The sequence below is a fragment of the Rhinopithecus roxellana genome, chromosome 13 (genome assembly GCF_007565055.1).
Source record: "Rhinopithecus roxellana isolate Shanxi Qingling chromosome 13, ASM756505v1, whole genome shotgun sequence".
NCBI lineage: Eukaryota > Metazoa > Chordata > Mammalia > Primates > Cercopithecidae > Rhinopithecus > Rhinopithecus roxellana.
This window is the reverse complement of record NC_044561.1, coordinates 123575037-123594973: the sequence shown is the minus strand read 5'-3', so window position 1 is coordinate 123594973 and position 19937 is coordinate 123575037.

Sequence of the window (19937 nt, the reverse complement as noted above, 5' to 3'; positions counted from 1 at the left end):
GTTTCACTTTTGCAATCAGAAAGAAACAAAACCAAGAAAGGTTTTAGTAGAGATTCCTTATGAAGCTGTTTTCTCTCACCCTTCTGAACAGCCAACTGTCCCTGTGCCTCAGTTTCCCTTTCAGCCACCGAACTGGTGGGATAACACAGGGACACAAACTTTGTGGAAAGCAAATTAGCAATGGCTCTCAGAAGAGGCAAAGTGTCTACTCTGCACAGCTCTACCTCTAAGAATTGACCATCAGAGTCTAGGCAGCATCTGCCTGAGTCCTGGAAGACTCGGACACCGAGTACCCATAGTCAGTGTGGTCTGTAGTATTGAACCTCAGGCAGCAACCTACGTCTTCATCGACAGAGGCCTGGAAAACAGGGCATGGTGCACTCCCATGGTGGAATACCACACAGCTGCAAACAAGGACAGTTGCAGACAGGGCTGGGGTATATTGCTAAGTGAAGAGAGCCAGGTGCAGAGCAGTGTTTTTTGTTTGTTTGTTTTTGAGACAGTCTCATTCTGTCTGGAATGCAGTGGTGTGATCTCGGCTCACTGAAGCCTCCACCTCTCAGGTTCAAGCGATTCTCCTGCCTCAGCCTCCCAAGTAGCTGGGATTACAGGTGCTCGCCACCATGCTTGGCTAATTTTTGTATTTTTAGTAGAGATGGGTTTTCACCATGTTGGCCAGGCTGGTCTCGAACTCCTGACCTCAGGGGATCTGCCCACCTTGGCCTCCCAAAGTGCTGAGATTATAAGCATGAGCCACCATGGCCAGCCTATATTTTGATACTATTTGTAAAACCAAAAACAAAAGAGGGAAGAGAATGTATGTGGATTTTCTTGTGGGTGTTCAATCTCTAGAAAGCATTAGAAGCCATTTTTAACAGGAGTAGGGCTGAGGGTCGGGAGCAGGGAGACATCTCAGGTTTTTTCTCTTTTTTTCCCCCAGTTATTACAATTTATCATTACAAAATAGTTCAGGCCACTGAATAAAATATAAAGAATAGCATCCCTGGAGGCCAGGTGTAGTGGCTCCCACCTGTAATCCCAGCACTTTGGGAGGCCGAGGCAGGAGGATTGCTTGAGCTCAGAAGTTCAAGACCAGCCTAGGCAACATGGCAAAAACCCTGTCTCTATTTAAAAAAAAAAAAAAAAAAGGCCGGGCGCGGTGGCTCAAGCCTGTAATCCCAGCACTTTGTGAGGCCGAGACGGGCGGATCACCAGGTCAGGAGATCGAGACCATTCTGGCTAACATGGTGAAACCCCGTCTCTACTAAAAAAAAAAAAAAAATACAAAAAACTAGCCTGGCGAGGTGGCGGGTGCCTGTAGTCCTAGCTACTCAGGAGGCTGAGGCAGGAGAATGGCGTAAACCCGGGAGGCGGAGCTTGCAGTGAGCTGAGATCCGGCCACTGCAGTCCAGCCTGGGAGACAGAGCCAGACTCCGTCTCAAAAAAAAAAAAAAAAAAAAAAAAAAGTATCTGGGCGTGGTGGCGCGTGCCTGTAGTCCCAGCCACTCGGGAGGCTGAAGTGGGAGGACTGCTGGAGCCCAGGAGGTCAAAGACTGCAGTGAGCCAGAGATGGCGCCACTGCACTCCAGCCTGGGTGACAAAGTGAGATCCTGTCTCCGAAAAAGAAAAAGAAAAAGAATAACAGCCCCTGCCCCCACCTAAGAAAGAAAATACTACAGAGAAAACATAGCCCCTGCGAACCACCCCCCCCCCCCCCGCACCCAGTTACTCTCCTCCCCGCTAAGAACTGGCTCTCTGAATCTGCAATTTCTCCTTCCCACGAGTGTCTGCATTTTGACGTCTCACTGAGCACTCCCTGAATTTTCATGAATTTTGCGCTTTTCTTCCTTGTGGGTTACCTCTACCCCCCGGGAATGTAGAAAAATAAACGCTGCAGGAGGGTTCTGGGATTGTTACCCCTCCCAGACTGCTCCTGCAGCTTCAGTTTCCTGGCAAAAGGGCTGTCCCTGGCCTGGGCCCCCAGGGGACAGAGGAGAACAGAGGAGCTGGGCCGTGGAGCATACGAAGACCCGGGCACAAAAGCCCAAGTGCGGCTGGCCTGGCTTCTGCAGGCCCGGGGCTCAGAGCCAGCAGGCTGGAGCCAGGCGGCCTCCTGGGCCTCCTCACAGCCGCTTTTGATAAAGCCCCTCTGTGCGTGGGGTGGGGGGGCCCGGCCGGCTGGAGCCAGCTCACATCTGGAGGCCAGCACAGGCCCGGGGCAGCCGGCGCGGCTGACAGCGGCGCCACCCCGAGCCACACGCCGGCCCTGGATAAACACGCCCGCGCCCACCCAGCCGCTCACCTTTCGCCCACAAGGCTGCCTTTCTTCTCGGACCCAGGCTGGGGCTGCCACGAACATTCCTCCCATGCACAGGGCAGAACGCGCCGCTGACCTCAAGGCTGAGTGATGCAAAAGAAGGGCTTGGAAAAGCACCTACTACCTGCCAGGCACTGCACCTATTTCAGGCTCACTGCTACCCTGGGAGGAGGGACATGTGGGCAAGAATGTGCACGTTGGAGCTAGGAGACCGAGTTCAAATCCTAGCTCCAGCTGTGTGACTTCCGGTAAGTCACTTAACCCCTCTGAGCCTCTGTTTCCTCATCTATAAACTGGCAATAATATAGCCCCCTCCTCAGAGCGCTATGTGACCATTAAAAAAAGTTACTATAGTAAGTTGCTTGGAGGAGTGCCTTACCCGTGCGCTCATACCGCATTCAACAAAGCGATACTGAGGCTTTTCTGTGCCAGGAACGAAGATTAAGATGGTGAAAAATGGGGACTCAGGCCTGGAAGAGCTGTGTCTCTGCTCAGCTGAGCAGGAAGGGATGATCGTGAGGGGAACTCACAGAGCAAGTGGCTCCCCCACCTTGTCCTGCTGCCGGGTGTCCTAGGACAAGGCTGTCACCCAGCCGCCACCCAGCCAGGATCCAGCCCAGTTAGGAGACAGGCAGGTACAGGAGCAGGTCAAGGCTCCTTCCCCCTTTCCCTGGGATATTACGACCCAGCACCAGCCTGGATCTCTTCCTCCTGTGCCAAGGTGTGGGCTCTGGGGTTGGTGAGTGTGGCAGGAGAGGCAGCTGGGTCACCTGACGCTGCGCCAGGTTCTGTGTGACCTTCAGAGACAGCTCCAGGTACACACTGGGCTGTCTTTTCCTGGCGACCTCAACACATCCATCCCACTGTCTCCTTGGCCCTTTGTCTTCTCATCTGCAAGGGGTGGGGACCCTAACAGCATTGGGTACAGTTACTTTCCTGACCCTCTGTTTTCTTGTTTTCAAAAGGGCAAGAGCGTCAGGTGCCTGTTGTGTGGAGACCCTGTGAGAAAGGCTGTGGGAAAAGCACAGTGCCTGGCACAAAGGGAGAGGTCTGAGTAAAAGTTAAGGTGGCTTCCTGAAGGAGGCCACTGTGCTCTCCGGTGGCAGGAGAAGCAGGAATAGAAGGAGTTTCCAGAACAGGAAGAGGGAGAGGCTGTGCTCAGAGCCTGTGCCGTGTGTGGCTGGCCAGTGCAAACCCTCTGCAGGAGCTGAATCATTGAATCTTCCAGCAATCCTGTACTCTAGCCATCCCCATTTTACAGATGAGAAAACTGAGGCCAGGAGGTAGAAATAATTTATTCGCTCAGGGAGTAAAAGCTGGAGCCAGAATTTGAACCCAGCAGGCAATGATGCCCCACTTCCTTCCCTCCTCGGGTCTTTACAGCATCCTCACCATGTGCTGGATTCACAGAGGTGAAGCGAACCCAGCATCAACTCTCAAGGAGCACCCCCCTTACATCTCTGTCTACCCCCTAACTTGACCCCCACCCACCTTGTCTCTTCTGGGCCTCACTTTCCCTCCTCTGAGCAATGGATTCAATTTCTGCCACCCCTTCTGGCCTAGGGTCCCCAACTCAGGGCGGTGTGGAGGCACAGCAGCCGAGGCGGCTAGTGGGGTGGGGGTCCTCCACCTGCTGCCACCCCCCAGTCCCCCATGAACCTGCTCGCCAGGCTGGAGCCAGCCGCCATCTGGAGCGACGTGCTGTTTATGGAGCCAGGCGGCGGCGGCCCTGGCCCTGACCCGGCCAATCTGGAAGTGATTAGCAGCCGGGGCTAGGGAGCATTTGGAGTTCTCATCAGTCAGCCGGGACCCCCCTCCCCAAAGCCCCACACCCCTGGCCGCCCAGAGCCAGGGCCACTCTGAGGGACTCCGAGGAGCCCCCTTTTGCAGGGCATTCCAGCTCGGACCTGCTCCAAAGCCAGGAGCACAGAACACCAGCAGAGGTGGGAGACCAGACTGGGCCACCCACAGGCCAGGATGCGGGGGTGGGAGGGGGCGGGGCTGAGAGGGACGATCTGGGGCTTTCGCTAAGGAAGGAAACCTCTTGCAGAATTTCTCTCTTTAGTGTTTGGTTTTGAATATCCACACAAGTGCAGAGAAGAAAAGAATAATCCGAACAGCCTGGAAGGGGACAAAGGGTGGAAAGTCGGTGTCCTTTTCCCTCCCTCAGGTCCCCACTCCCCCCACCACTGCCTCCAGTCTCAGGTCTCTGGAGATGATGTGAACATCTACACACGCATCTATCTGGTCATTCTCTCTACTTTTTCTACAAGTAGCAGCCCGCTTTACCTCTGTCCCACTCCCTCCTTTTTTTTCCCTTGGATTAATCCATACTTCTACTACTACTACTACTGCTGCTGCTGCTGCTGCTAATGCTTTTATTTTAAAATTAATTATTTATTTATTTAAGAGGCAGAGTCTCACTGTGTCACCCAGGGTGGAATGCAGTGGCACAATCATAGATCACTGCACCCTTGACCTCTTAGATTCAAGTGATCCTCCTGCCTCAGCCTCCCCTGTAGCTGGGACTACAGGTGCATGCCACCACACCCAGCTAATTTTTTGTTTTTTATTTTTCTAGAGACGAGTTCTCACAAGACTCCTGGACTCAAGGGATCCTCCTGCCTCAGCCTCCCAACATGCTGGGATTACAGGTGTGAGCCACCATGCCTGACCTAATGATAATGTCAATAATAATCATAGCAACAGCAAAGTTTCTCTAGGGCTTACTCTGTACCAGACACAGTCTGGGGCTTTATTTCAGGGGTCCCCAGCTCCTGGGCTGGAGACAGGTACTCATTCGTGGCCTGTTAGGAACCGGGCCGCATAGCAGGAGGGTGAGCAGCAGAGGATCGAGCATTACCACCTGAGCTCCGCCTCCTGTCAGATCAGCCACATCATTAGATTCTCATAGGAGCGCAAACCCTATTGCAAATTGCATATGCAGGCCGGGCGCGGTGGCTCAAGCCTGTAATCCCAGCACTTTGGGAGGCCGAGACGGGTGGATCACGAGGTCAGGAGATCGAGACCATCCTGGTTTACACGGTGAAACCCCGTCTCTACTAAAAAATACAAAAAACTAGCCGGGCGACGAGGCGGGCGCCTGTAGTCCCAGCTACTCGGGAGGCTGAGGCAGGAGAATGGCGTAAACCCGGGAGGCGGAGCTTGCAGTGAGCCGAGATCGCGCCACTGCACTCCAGCCTGGGCGACAGAGCTAGACTCCGTCTCAAAAAAAAAAAAAAAAAAAAAAAAAAAAAAAAAAAATTGCATATGCAAGAGATCTAGGTTGTGGCTCTTTATGAGAATCTAACTAATGCCTGATGATCTGAAGTGGAACAGTTTCATCCCGAAACCATCCCCCCACACAACCCCCAGCCCCTTTCACATTGTCTTCCACAAAACCGGTCCCTGGTGCCAACAAGGTTGGAGACCACTGCTTTATATGGATTAAATCATTAACCACAGGGCGAAGTGAGCCTATCATGACAGTCTGTTGTGGTTTATTATTATTATTATTATGTGAGGTGGAGTCTTGCTCTGTCGCCAGGCTGGAGTGCAGTGGCGCGATCTCTGCTCACTGCAACCTCTGCCTCCCGGGTTCAAGCGATTCTCCTGCCTCAGCCTCCTGAGTAGCTGGAATTACAGGCGCCCACCACCACACCTGGCTAATTTTTGTATTTTTAGTAGAGATGGGGCTTTCACCATGTTGGCCAGGGTGGTCTCAAACTCGTGACCTTGTGATCTGCCCACCTCAGCCTCCCAAAGTGCTGAGATTACAGGCGTGAGCCACAGTGCGGGCTGGTTGTTTTGTTTGTTTGTTTTTGAAACAAAGTATCGCTCTGTTGCCCAGGCTGGAGTACAGTGGCTTGATCTTGGCTCACTGCAACCTCGGCCTCCCAGATTCAAGCTATTCTCTTGCCTCACTCAGCCTCCCAAGTAGCTAGGATTACAGGCACGTGCCACTATGCCCAGCTAATTTTTTTTTTTTTTAGTTATTTGTAGAGATGGGTTTCACAGTGTTGGCCAGGCTAGTCTTGAACTCCTGACCTCAGATGATCTGCCCACCTCAGCCTCTGAAGCGCTGGGATTACAGGTGGGAGCCACCATGCCTGGCTGAGGGTCTGTTGTTCTCTTCATCCCCATTTTGAGGATAAGGAAACAGAAGCACAGAGAAGCAAGGCACCTTCCCAACGCCGCACAGCAGTGACTGGAGAACTCAGGTTCAGGCCAGGCCTGTGGTCCAAAACTCCACCCCATTCTGCCTGTCCGAGACTCCAGAATATTCTACTGTCTGGGTGGATCCTGGTGGATTTGACGAGGCCTTGGGTGATGGATGCAGCATTGGGTTGTTTTCATCTGGGGCTGGTAGGAACTGTGTGGGGAACACCCTGGTGGGACGTCATCGCCTGGGGATTGGGGTGTGGTTCCATTCCCAGAAGGGGCCTAGCTGGTCACAGGACTGAACAGCCCTCAGGCCCAAGGCCATTGCCCAACTGTCCTCCATGGGGAGGTGCTGACGCCTGATCCCATCCCCTGTGAGGATGGTGGAGGCCCCGGCTCCCACATCATGGGGCTGTTTCTAGGGAACTCAGGCCAGGTCTGACTTGGCAGAGTTTGTGGATACCTCTATCTGCGCTAAGCCTCACTCCAGCACACGCTTCTGCTGGGGCCAGAGTGAAGCATGAAGAACTTATATCAAGTCTGGCCTCTGCCAACTCATGTGCCCCCATCACCCTCAGGATAAGGCCCAGACCCCTCTCCCTCCCCTCCCCTCCCTCAGGCTTGGGTCACCCAGTGCCATAACCATTTTCTGATGGTTGTCTCCCTGGACAGGTGTCAGCCCCGCCATGACAGAGATTTTGGCCTGTATTATTCATGCCCGTGTCTCCAGAGCCTAGAGCAGAGCCTGGCGCATAGTGGGTGCTCAAAACATTTGTGTGTGTGTTTTTGAAACAGGTCTCACTTTGTCACCCAGGCTGGAGTGCAGCGGTGCAATCTTGGCTTACAGCTACCTCTGCCTCCCAGGTTCAAGCGATTCTCAAGCGATTCTTGCGCCTCAGCCTCCCAAGTAGCTGGGATTACAGGCGCCCACCACCACACCTGGCTAATTTTTGTATTTTTAGTAGAGACAGGGTTCTTCCATGTTGGTCAGGCTCGTCTCGAACTTCTGGTCCCAAGTGATCTGCCCACCTTGGCCTCCCAAAGTGCTGGGATTACAGGCATGAGCCACCACTCAAAACATTTGTTGAATGCGAGCATGCATGAATGTATGATTATATAAAGAACGAGTGAGTCAGTGGTAAGCCCAGCCTAACTGCCTTGGAGGGCTCTGTCAGCATGATGGCTGCCCTGAAGGTAGTGGGGTCCAGGCCGAGCCCTGGGGGAGGGGGAGAAGCTACAGCTGGAAGAGGAAGAAAAAAACAAGGGTTTATAGAGCATCTACTTCACATTGGGCACCCTCGCCTTCCTACGGCCTGTTAGACCCATCACACAGATGAGGAAACTGAGTCCCCTTCGTTCACTCCACAAACCCATCCTTGAAGTCTCCAGGGCTGGGGCAGGGGTGACGGCAGAGAACCAGCCGGGCACTGATCCTGGTTTTTCAGATCTGATCAGGGAGACAAACCTGACAGGAAGTGAAACAGAGTAAACCAGAGCTAGCACCCAGCTCCTCCGTAATGCTGCTTCACAGCCAGCCACTGGCATGAATCCTGGTGCCGCCGCGCATAAGCTTGTTTAAGAGGTTGTGTTCTTAGCCAAGTGCTGTGGCTCATGCCTCTGCTCCCAGCACTTTGGGAGACTGAGGCAGGAGGATCGCCTGAACTCAGGAGTTCGAGACCAGCTTGGGCAGCATATTGAGACCCTGTCTCTACAAAAAATTGACTGGGCATGGTGGTGCACACCTGTGGTTTCAGCTGCTTGGGAGGCTGAGGCAGGAAGCCCAGGAGGTCACGGCTTCAGTGGGCTGTGATTGCATCACTGCACTCCAACCTGGACAATAGTATGAGATTCTGTCTCAAAAAAAAAAAAAGAAAGAAAGAAGGAAGGAAGGAAGGAAGGAAGGAAGGAAGGAAGGAAGGAAGGAAGGAAGGAAGGAAGGAAGGAAGTTATATTCTTGATACAAATGATATCTGTCTGCCTCCTGCTCTGGGTGTCCAGCGGCAACACTGGCGAATGCTTATGTAGTGCCAGGTGCCCATCAAAGAGCTTTACACACATGCATTCATTTAATTTTCAACTCTTCCGACGTGGGGACTATTATTATCCCCATCCTACAGTTGAGGAAACTGAGGCTCAGAGAAGATAAGTGACTTGCCCAGGGACACACTAAAGTAGACCCAGGAAAGTAACACTACGAAATCACACACAGAGTCATGGATGCCAGGTTCAGGATGATGTCACCTCTGGAGGGGGTGGGGAGGGGCTGAGATCAGAAGGATGCCAGGAGCCTCCCACGATCACTGCCATGGTTAACTTGGAGGTGGGAACATGTACAGAGGCTCAGGACCATTTCTTTCTTTTTCATTTTATTTTTAACACATTTTTTGCACCATTTCTTTTTGCAGATTGAAAATGGTCCAGAACAGGAAGTAGTCATGTAGCCACGTCACGTAGAGTGGGGAACAGTGGGCACAGGGCAGGCCTGTGACCAGTTCTGTCTGCTTCAGGGCTGGAGCCAGCCTGGGTGTGGGGGCCCTTCCCAGCCCCCTCAGCCTCGGGACCCTCCCAGCTCTCAGTGACGCAGCTGTGGTGGCGTTTGGCAACCCGGGCTGCCCACAGCTACCACAACCCTGGGCATATGCCAGCTCGGGGTAGGGGGAGCCGGGGCCTGTCCCTGCCAGCTGAGCCCTCCTGCTGGCTGCCTGGCCCAGGTGCCCCCGACATGCTGTCTGCAGCCCCTCGCCCACCTTACCTTGCCTCCCAGCGCTTTCCACCACCAAACCTGACAATGGTTCTGACTGAGCAGAAAATCAGTGCCTTGCCGGCAGGATCGTGTCTGCGTCTGGCACCACTTTCTCCCCAGAACTAGCACACAATTGGTGCTCAATAAGTATTTGTGGAATGAACAAATGAAAAACTGGACTACTAAATGGCAACCTCCCCTTCCCTGCCTTCTTCCCTTCTTCTTTCTCCCTCCCTCCAGTTCTTCTTTTCTTCCTCTCTCCCTCTCTTCTTCCCTTCCTTCCACAGATAGTTATTAAGCACCTAGGTGCCAAGCATCGTGCTAGGAACTGGGGACACAGCAGTGTCCAAAACAGACAAAAGTCCTGTCCTCACAGAGGCAACATTCTAGAACAGGAATTAGACAACAAAATGACCCCACAGGTTGGGCACAGTGGCTCATGGCTGTAATCTCAGTGCTTTGGGAGGCTGAAGTGAGAAGATAGATTGAGGCCAGGAGTTCGAGACTAGCCTGGGCAACATAGCAAGACCCTGTCTTTACAAAAATTAAAGTTAAAAAAATAAAGTACTTGGCTGGGCGCGATGGCTCACGCCTGTAATCCTAGCACTTTGGGAGGCCGAGGCGGGTGGATCACCTGAGGTCAAGAGTTCGAGACCAGCCTGGTCAACATGGCGAAACCCCATCTCTACTAAAAATACAAAAATTAGCCAGATGTGGTGGCAGGTGCCTGTAATCCCAGCTACTTGGGAGGCTGAGGCAGGAGAATCACTTGAACCTGGGAGGCGGAGGTTGCAGTGAGTCGAGATCATGCCACTGCACTCTAGCCTGGGCAAGAAGAATGAAAAAAAAAAAGTACTTAAGGTCTTAAAAAAATCAAAAGAAATAACTCCATAAACCAAGTGCAGAATTGCAGCTGGAGAAGATGGAGGGAGAGAGGCCCTCAGTGCCATCCACGCCTGGAGCGGAGGTAGAGGCGTCTTCCTGAGGAGACCCAGCAGCGGCCTCGTCCCATCTTGATTGGGCAGGTGAGAGGCGCCAGGAAGATGGCAAAGCCTGTGCCCCTTGTGAAGCTCAGAGTCTCAAGGGAGGCAGACCTTCCTAGTGAGTAGGAAACCCATTATGAAAGAGGAAACCCTCTGGCGCTGAGCAAGAGTGTCAGGGCCTCGCTCTCGCAGCCAGGAAGGTCCCAGAGGAAGTGACGCCCGGCAGTGTCCCAGCACTGGGCAGGATCCGCTGGCGACCCACCAGGAGAAGAGTATTCCCGGCAGGGACACCAGCTGGGGCAAAGGCAGGAAGACTGTCACCACCCCTCGGAAGCTGTGACTCCAGCCGGGCTGGGAACGCCCCTCTCTGGCCTCGGCTTTCTCTTTTGAGAAAAGGGAGCGGGGCCGCCCACTAGGCAGGGATGCTGGAAAATTCTCTGGGAGGCTTTGAAGGGCTGGGCAAGGCGCTTGATTTAAATCCTCCCAGGCTGACTTGCTATTTCCTGTCTTCCCTGACGGGCTGTGAGCCCCGGGGGAGAGGGGCCTGGTCTGCCTGCCCTGTAGCTTGGCACAGCATGGCACACAGTAGGTGCTCAAGGGGGCGTGTCTGTGGAATTAAATGAGCAAGTGCAGTCCCAGTTTCCTCATCTGTGTGTGTGGATAATGCTGATGTGGCCACAGAGATGGCACGAAGAAGCTCTTTTTTTTTTTTTGAGACGGAGTCTCGCTCTGTCGCCCAGGCTGGAGTGCAGTGGCCGGTTCTCAGCTCACTGCAAGCTCCGCCTCCCGGGTTCACGCCATTCTCCTGCCTTAGGCGCCCACCACCTCGACCGGCTAGTTTTTTGTATTTTTAGTAGAGACGGGGTTTCACCATGTTAGCCAGGATGGTCTCGATCTCCTGACCTCGTGATCCACCCGTCTCGGCCTCCCAAAGTGCTGGGATTACAGGCTTGAGCCACCGCGCCCGGCCCTTTTTTTTTTTTTTTTTAACTTTTTGTAAAGATGGGGGTCTCACTATATTGCCCAGGCTGGTCCCAAATTCCTGTCTTCAGGTGATCCTCCTGTCCTGGCCTCCCAAAGTGCTAGGATTATAGGTGTGAGTCACCACACCCAATCCCTGAAGAAGCTTTCACAGTTTTTGTGCTGTCTGCTCTCCCCACCTCCTGGTGGCAGGTCAGGTCTCTGTGGATTCCCTAGAGTCCCCAGAAATTCCCTCTCTGGGAGCTGAGGGTAGAGAACAAAGTGAGAAGGTGGACTGGACAGATTCCCCAGCTCCAGATTTTGAGGCTAGGGATCCTAAGGTGCTTGAAAGGAAGTGACAATCAACTTCATTTACAATGGAAGGAAACTGAGGTACAACAACCACAATAATGAAATCTAAGCTTGTTGAGTGCTTACTGTAAGCCAGGAACTGTGCTAAGCCCTTTGACCAAAGTCGTTCCATGTAATTCTTTCAACACTCGTCGTAGGAAGCAAATACTATGATCCCATTTTGCAAGTGAGGAAATGAAGACTCAGGTAAGTCAAGGCCACACCACCAGTTAATGGGGGAGCAGGCATGGGAATGAGAATTCAACTTACAACAAAGAATCATAAGCCTGTTGCTCCCTGTGTGGGGAGGTGGTTTGGGAGGGACAGGATGAAGGTTACACTGGAGAAGCTGGAGATGAGAGGAATGGACAGATCCCTCATCTGGGGGATCAAGGGCTATGGAATAAATAATTGCAAAAGTGAGGGGTCTAGGGTCAACACCATTGCTCTTTTCACCCTGGATAGCCCAGGAAAGCTTAGAGAAGCCCCAGTCTTCAGCCCACCCCAGCAACCTGAAATTTACTCTGCTTCATTCACTCATTCATTCACCTATTCATTCAACCAATCAGTCAATTAACAGAAAACACAATACAGAATCACACAATACCAAACATATCCATTTAAACAATAAATGTAAATGAGTTAAATGGGTCTATTAAAAAACAAAGACTCATATTAGATTCAAAATCAGAATGCATTCATTTATTCATCGCCTTTCATTTATTTAGTGCCTAAACTATTCTAGGTCCTGTTTTAGATTCCAATGATAGAAGATAAAAATAAAATAGGGGAGCCAGGTGAGGTGGCTCACGCCTGTAATCCCAGCACTTTGGGAGGCTGAGGTGGGTAGATCACGAGGTCAGGAGTTCAAGACCAGCCTGGCCAACATGGTGAAACCCCATCTCTACTGAAAATACAAAAATTAGCCTGGCGTGGTGGCGTGCATCTATAATCCCAGCTACTCGGGAGGCTAAAGCAGGAGAATGGTTTGAACCTGGGAGGCAGTGGTTGTGGTGAGCCAAGATAGTGCCACAGCACTCCAGCCTAGGCAATACAGTGAGACTCCATCTCAAAATAAATAAATAAATAAATACAAATAAAATAAAAAGTAAAATAAGGGAAATATGGGGGTGGGGGTGTGATCTAGGGAGAGAGACCTTTAGCTACAAAGATCTTGAGGCTGGAATGAGCTTGTAGAATGCAGGAACAGAAAGGGGCTTCGTGGATAGAGAATGTGCTAGCAAAGGAGTATGGTGGGGGAATAAGGTGGGAGAGGTGAGCAGGGCCTATACCTCAGAGCATTGACAGGGCAGACACTGTGGAGTGCTGAGATGCAGACGAGCTGGGTCTACTTACACAGAGCATGGGTCAGCCACCGCTCGCAGCTGTCCCAGCAACTCGACCCTTCCCAGCTGGGGGCCCTTCATCCCACCCGAAGGGACCCGAGACAGCGGACCACAGCCTCCTCCTCTGGGAAGACCATGATTTAATCGGCTTATTAAGTTCTGCCATCAGGCTAGTTTTCTTCCCATTTCGAAGAAGAGAAAACTGAGGCTCAGAGAGGTAGGGTGACCTTCCCAGTGCCACACAGCCAGTGAGCAGCAATCGCTGGGGTGAACTCAGTGCACTGGACACAATAGTGCACCCTCCTGGCACTTCATGGCTGTGTCCCGGGAAATGGCAGTGGAGACGCCTCAGTTGGCTGTGTGTCCTCACATGGGTCCCCCAACCTCTGTTGTCTCAGGTCTGTGTCTGGGAAGCACATGAGGTCATTGTCAGGACCTTGGTGACTTCCTCCCTTGGGGGAGTGGGGCTCCCAAAGTGCTGGGCAGGCGACTTCTCATTTCATCCTCACAATCACCCCATTTGACAGAGGAGGCAACTGAGGCTCAAAGAGGGGATGTGATTGTCCAAGGTCATAGCTTCAGGCTCTCCTAAGGACCTGGGACTGAATCTGTTCATTGAATGGTGAACTCCCAGAATGGAGAAATCCAAGGATGTGGAGACTCTGAGGTGGGGTAGAGGGACGAGAGCAAGACCACCAGGATATCAAGGGGAGAGCTGGCCTGGGACCCAGGACATGGGCCCCAACCCTGCCCCGCACTGCATCCTGCACTAGTTCCTGAGCGGGGAGGGGCCATGGGAAGTCTCCCTATCTCCCCGCTCAGGCCATGCCCTGGGTTCTGCCCAAACAGGAAATGCCAGGCCAGCCCCCACCCCCATCCAGGGTCGTGGGAAGACTCTGCCTGGGATTTCAGTGCTCCCAGCACTGGCCCAGCCTTGGGGGTCTGGGCCCTGGTAGCGCTGGTGTGACCTTGGGCAAGGTCGTTCCTTTCGCTGGGCCTCATTCTCCCCTGCCCACCATACTCACAGGCTCTGCATCAGACAGGCACTGCCACCTCCTGGCTGGGTGACCTCGGGCAGGTGGCTGTCCCCCTCTGAAGCCCAGTTCCCTCTTTCTTAAAATGGGGGACAGTGCACACCACGCATGGTCCATTGGCTGAGCCATTATTGCCCCAAGCAAGGGGACAGTGGGAAGGGCTGGCCTCTGGAGAGATCACCGCGGCCCTCTGGGGATGGCTTCCTGTCTTTCCCTGGACTCAGAACCATGCCAGGTACCTCTTTGCACTTGTCTCCCAATCTGCAAAAGAGGCAGAGTTGGCCGGGCACGGTGGCTCACGCTTGTAATCCCAACACTTAGGGAGGCTGAGGTGGGCGGATGACGAGGTCAGGAGATCGAGATCATCCTGGCTAACACAGTGAAACTCCGTTTGTACTAAAAATACAAAAAATTAGCCAGGCGTGGTGGTGGGTGCCTGTAGTCCTAGCTACTCAGGAGGCCGAGGCAGGAGAATGGCGTGAACCTGGGAGACGAAGCTTGCAATGAGCCGAGATCCCGCCATTGCACTCCAGCCTGGGCGACAGAGCAAGACTCCGTCTCAAAAAAAAAAAGAGGTAGAACCATAACCCTGACTGAATCCTTAGGTATTGCAAGGACTGAGTGACAGAACAAGCGGTCACAGAGTTAGAGTGGCAGCAGGAAATGGTGGAATGATGTGGATTGGGAGAGACCCCGGTGCAGGTTTTGGGGCCTGGAGAATGTGGCCTCCTGGTCTTTTTCTGTCCTAGTGAGAAAGTGTGGCCAAAACAGGGGAGGGGGAGCAGTGGAATGGACCCAGCCCCATCTCTTGCGGGTTTGCAAAGTACAGGGCAGGGCGGGAAGGGAAAACAGGCCCCAGACAGGGGTGAAGGTGGCTCTGCTCCCTCCATGTGGCTCTGCTGCCTCCCAGGCAAGAGGCTGCTACTCCCAGTTGCCAGACTTTCTATGAATGGTCCTCACTCCTCTCAGATCCTGGCTCATGGATCCTAGCTCACAGTTTTCTCAGCAAGCCACAACCCCATGGAGTTGGTTGAGCCTGGAAGATCAGAGAGGCACAGCAGTTTGTCCAAGGTCACACAGCACAGTGGCCACCACTTCCTCAGGCCCTCCCTGGGGATAGCAGGGGTCCCAGGTGTGAATGAGAAAGAACTGCTTGCCAGTTCCATGGGCTCCAGACCCCGAAGAGACTTGGGAAACTGAGACACCAAGGTGAGTCCCTTTGAGGCAGCAAATGTGCAACAGCCTGTGTTTGGGCCTGTCCATGCCTGGTACCAGGTGTGCCTGGGGGCAGAAGAGCCTGGGAAATGGGCTGGGACTTACCACATCTCCAGAGGCTGGGTTCTTTGCTGTAGAGATTAACCAAAGGTGTGGGAAAGGTGAGGGATACCGGGTGAATGCCAGGGCCCAGAGAACAGCTCAGTACACGGGGGCTGCTGTTGAAGCTGTTGTTGTTAGAGACCAGTTACTTAATCCCTCTGGGCCTCTGTTTCCACATCTGTGAAATGGGGACAGTAATAGTCCCCTCCACAGAGGGCCGCACTGAGAATTCCAAGAGTTATCTGATGTAACGTACTTATGATGCACCTGGTATTTTTCTTTTCCTTTTCTTTTTCCTTTTTTTTTTTTTTTTTTTTAAGACAGAGTCTGGCTCTGTCACCTAGGATGGAGCGCAATGGCACGATCTTGGCTCACTACAGCCTCTACCTCCCAGGCTCAAGAGATTCTCCCGCCTCAGCCTCCTGAGCAGCTAGGATTACAGGCATGTGTCACCACACCAGGCTAATTTTCGCGTTGTGTTTTGTTTTGTTTTGTTTTGTTTTGTTTTGAGACGGAGTTTTGCTCTTGTTGCTCAGGCTGGAGGGCAATGGCACGATCTCAGCTCACTGCAGCCCACGCCTCCTAGGTTCAAGTGATTCTCCTGCCTCAGCCTCCCAAATAGCTGGGATTACAGGCATGAGCCACCATACCCAGCAAATTTTGTATTTTCAGTAGAGACGGGGTTTCTCCATGTTGGCCAGGCTGGTCTCGAACTCCCGACCTTAGGTGATCTGCCCTCCTCGGCCTCCCAAAGTGCTGGGATTACAGGTGTGAGTCACTGCGCCCAGCCTAATTTTTGTATTTTTAGTAGAGACAGGGTTTCACCATGTTGGCCAGGCTGGTCTTGAACTCCTGGGCTCAAGTGATCTGCCTGCCTCAGCGTTTCAAAGGGCTGGAATTACAAGCACGCACCACTGCACCTGGTGTTTTTCTTTTTGCTATTGTTCCAGCACCCAGAAGGGTGCCTGGCACACTGTAGGTGCTTAATATATCTTAGCTGTTGTATCATCATCATCATCATCATCATCATCAAGGCCCCGACTTTCCACTTCCCAGCTGTGTAAGGTCTTGCTCAATTTCACTTCCTCCTTCATAAAATGGAAATAACCACAGTACCTGCCCCTGGAGCTGGTGAGGGCCCGTTCATGCCTCCCACAAATGCCTATTAAGTGCCTCCAGTTTTAGGAACTGGGTATAGATATGGCTGGGAATAAAATGGAAAAACACAAAGACAAAAAAAACCCTGCCCTCTTGGTGCTGACTCTCCTGTGGCAGAGACGGACAAGATGAACGGGAATTTTATACCAGGCGTCAGAAGGGAACCAGTGCTAAAGAAAATGAAAACACCGGGCCAGGAGAGGCAGCTGGCATGCGGGCCGTGGTGGTTTTACGTGGTGAGGCGGTATCTCAGTGAGTGACAGGGAAGCGTGAGGAGGTGACAGGCCTAACTTGCCTTGGCTGGTTGGGCCTGTGGGCTGCGGGAGGGCTCAGGCTTTCTGAGTGAGGTGGGAAGCTTGGGGGGCTCTGAGCAGAGGAGGGACAGGGTCTGTCTGACTTAGCTTCTGTGGTCAAAAGGGGACTGAAGGGGACTGAATGGGAGGCATGGAGCCCAGGAAGCCACTGCAATGGTCCAGACGAGAGATGGTGGGGCCGGGCTGAGTGGGTAACAGGGAGGGGAGACTTGGCCAAGTCCTGGGTCTGTTTTGATCCGCAGATCTTCTCAGACCGATTTCCATCCCCATGTGGCAGCTGAGGAAACAGAGGCTCAGAGACAGCGAGACCCCTGGGGTCTTGGAGCCAGGCCTGGGAAACACTGCTTCACGTCAGGCCAGGGGCTGTAGCTCTGGCAGCCTCCACTCTCCCTGGAAATCCTCCTCCTCGGGGCCTCTCTGCCCAGACCTGGCCCTGGAGGAGCACATGGGTGCCGGGACCTTCCCGACTGTCACTGTTGTCATTAGATAATTAATGAACTATAATTAGAAATCATATCAATAAAACTTCAGTCTAAGGCTGTTGAAATAGGTACCTTCATTATCCCATTTTAGAGCTAAGGACAGTTTTGGGCGGTAGGGGAGGTGCGGGTGTTCCTGCCTGAGGTCACACCTTAGCAGGACAGGGATTCAAGCCCCCAGACCTCCGGTTCCAGAGGCCAAGCTTTTGTCAAAGACATGCAGTGAAACAGGCTTCTCAGAGGTTCCAGTCAGTCCTCATTGCAAAACGAGGGAAAACCGAAGCCGGGACAGGCTCGTGGACCTGCCCCTGCCCCTGCCCCCAGCGCCTAGAGACCCCAAAGCAGCCTCTCCTGAGAGGCCCTTCCCAGGATCTCCCACAGGCCAGGGCTCTGGGCCCTGCAGGAAGTGGCCAGGGCTGGGACAGGCCTGCTGCTTTGATCAGCTTTACGAGCCATGGCTGTTTACGGAGTCTCAGGCCCCCAGCCCCCTGACACCCGGGGCTGTGTCTTGTCACCGGCACTTGGGATATTAGCAGTTCCAGGAGAGTCTGCTGGCCAGACGGGTCTTGGCCCCATTTCCTCCAGCCTGGCCCGCACCTTGCCCCTTAGCCTCAGCCCCTGGGGACAGGGAGGGGCAGGGGCAGGCTGAGAGGGTCCCCTCGGGCCAGATACCTCCTGGGCTGGGGTGCTCCCAGCACTTCCTCCACAAGTGCAAATGCAAGCTCAGTCCTACCACAGGCCTTTGCCTGAAACCTGCAGCCCACTCCCAGGTCTCCCCATCCGCTCCTCTTTTCTGTTCCTCCTCCTCGGGGCTTCAGGTCCCCTCCTCAGAGAGCCCTCCTTGACCACCCTGCCGAGTCACCCTCCAGCACAACTTCAATTTAATTCCTGGTGCCCGCATCACTGTCTGGAATTCTCTTGCTCATTCTTTCTCCTGTGGATGTTCTGCTTCTTCCCTGGTACGGGAACCTTGTCTGGCCCACTCACTTTTGTGTCCCCAGCACCTACCATGGTTCTGGCACACAGTAGGAGCTCTCAATAAGAGTGTGTTTTTGTTTTGGTTTTGAGACAGGTGTTCACACTGTTGCCCAGGCTGCGGTGCAGTGGCACGATCTTGGATCACTGCAACCTCTGCCTCCGGGGTTCAAGCGATTCTCCTGCCTCAGCCTCCCAAGTAGCTCGGACTATAGGGACGCGCCACCACGCCTGCTAATTTCTTGTATTTTTAGTAGAGATGAGGTTTGCCATGCTGCCCAGGCTGGTCTTGAACTCCTGGACTCACGCGATCCTCCTGCCTTGACCTCCCAAAGTGCTGGGATTACAGGCGTGAGCCACCGTGCCCGGCCTTTTCTAAATGAAGTGTTTCTTCAGTAAAAGAATGATGAACCCTTTCTGGGAGGGAGGCTGTGGGCAGACTGAGGCCCCATATCATCAAAGCCCCCCATCCCATACCCCATGCGTGTGCCTGGAAAATTCACTGGGCAGAGAAGGGAGTTTCAGCCCCACTTTGTGGATGAGGAAACAGGCTTAAAGAGGTGACTCGTCCAGCATCCCCAGCCTGAAGGAGCAGGGCTGGGATTCTATCCCAGGTCCCTCTGCCCTAGACCCCGGAGTCTCTGTCCCCCAGTCCCATCCTCCCCATCTTCTACTTCCCCACCCCCCACTCCCTCATCCCACCCCACCCCTGGGGCCTTGCTCACGCCTGTGTTGTCTCCTGACAAGAAGCTGCAGGGGACAGGTGTCTGACCAGCCAGGCCGGTTCCAGGGCACGCATACGGGGGCACTTCCCCCCAGGGGCGATGCCGTGGGATGACCATGGACACCTGCTCCCACACCTGCCCTGCCTCCTCACCCGCCGCCATTCAGGCCCTGTGATTCCCTCAATACCCACAGGGCCACAATGGACTGTTTTGTCCTCAGAGACACCAGGAGCCCTGCTCCAGCCCTCGGCTCCCTGCCCCACCCCCTCGGCTCCCTGCTGTGTGCTCTGTGACCTGGGGCAGGTGCACGTTTGTTCTGGCCTGGGGAGGAGGCAGCAGCAAATGGGACTTGTTCAGCACAGACACCATTGGCAGGGGCCTCTCCACTCATTCCTGCCAGCTGGGGAACTTTGGGGCTGGGAAGGTGGAGAGGGTGGCAGGGATGACAGTATATGGGCACCACTCGGGGCTAGCTGCTTCCCATTCTCATTGAATCTCTAGATTTTCCAACAATCCTGGAGGGAGTCACTGTGGTCATCCCTCATTCTAGCTGAGGAAATGGAGGTCCAGAAACAGAGAGGGCAGAGCAACCGGGCACGGTGGCTCACCCCTGTAATCCCAGCACTTTGGGAATTCGAGGTGAGCCTAGGAGTTCGAGACCAGCCTGGACAATACAGTGAGACCCTGTCTCCAGAAAAAGGAAACTGAAACAAAACAGAGAGGGCAGGGCACTTGCCTAAGATAACACAGCAAGTAGAATTTGAACCCAAGTTTGTGTGATTTTCCTATTCTTCCAACTTATCTCCCCTCAGGCAGCTGATGTCACTAGAGCCTTTGCCAGGCATTTAGCTATGCCCGAGTTCATTCAGAAGACTCCTGCAGCAGACATGGACTTGCCAAACACTGGGCTAGGTCTGGGGACACAGCATGAACGGGACGGACAGACCCAGTCTCAGGGAGCCCACCTTCCACTGGGGAGACAGAGAAGAAACCAGCAAAGGAAGCAACCAGTGAGATCACGTCAGATACGATCAGGACATGAAAGAAAACTTAACAGGGGGCTGAGCTGGGGGC